Raw genomic sequence first — 514 nt, 5'->3', positions numbered from 1 at the left:
TACCTACAGCACCTGGTATTCCTAGGTGGTCTCTTATCCAAGTACTAACCAGGCCCGACCCTTCTTAGCTTCCAAGATCAGATGAGATCAGGCATGTTCAGGCTGACATGGCTGTAGACTCACGTTATTTTCTGAGTGAAAATAAATAATACCTATTCATTTTAAGTCCTGTTGTGTTCACCCTAATGTGTATTTGGAAATAAACAACAATGAAATAATTGAATAAGTGAAGAGTGTCTCAAAACATATGATCTACTTAGAGATAAATCAAAACTGAAGGGGAAAATAATATTCTGCAAAATGTAGCAATAATTTTTATAACCATGGCTATATTTCTTCAAGCAATATAATCTGGGAGTGGTTCTGATCCTTGAATGTGAAGGCAGAGACTTCTCCATGTCAACACTGTAATATATCTCAAACTATTGCCCACACAGAACTGTGGCCACAAAACAAAATAATCCATAAATAGCACAATCTATAACCTACTCAGTGGAAACATCAGAATCTTTAT

The 514-nt window shown here is 36.0% G+C and overlaps 1 pseudogene; it reads right to left on the bottom strand.

The window, feature by feature from the left end:
* LOC118612260 lies at window positions 1-119 on the bottom strand (annotated as a pseudogene).
* Window positions 120-514: the final 395 nt, after the last annotated feature.

This window comes from Rousettus aegyptiacus, unplaced genomic scaffold, assembly GCF_014176215.1.
Source record: "Rousettus aegyptiacus isolate mRouAeg1 unplaced genomic scaffold, mRouAeg1.p scaffold_m13_p_15, whole genome shotgun sequence".
Classification (NCBI taxonomy): Eukaryota; Metazoa; Chordata; class Mammalia; order Chiroptera; family Pteropodidae; genus Rousettus; species Rousettus aegyptiacus.
This window is presented reverse-complemented; position numbering and strand designations above follow the sequence as displayed.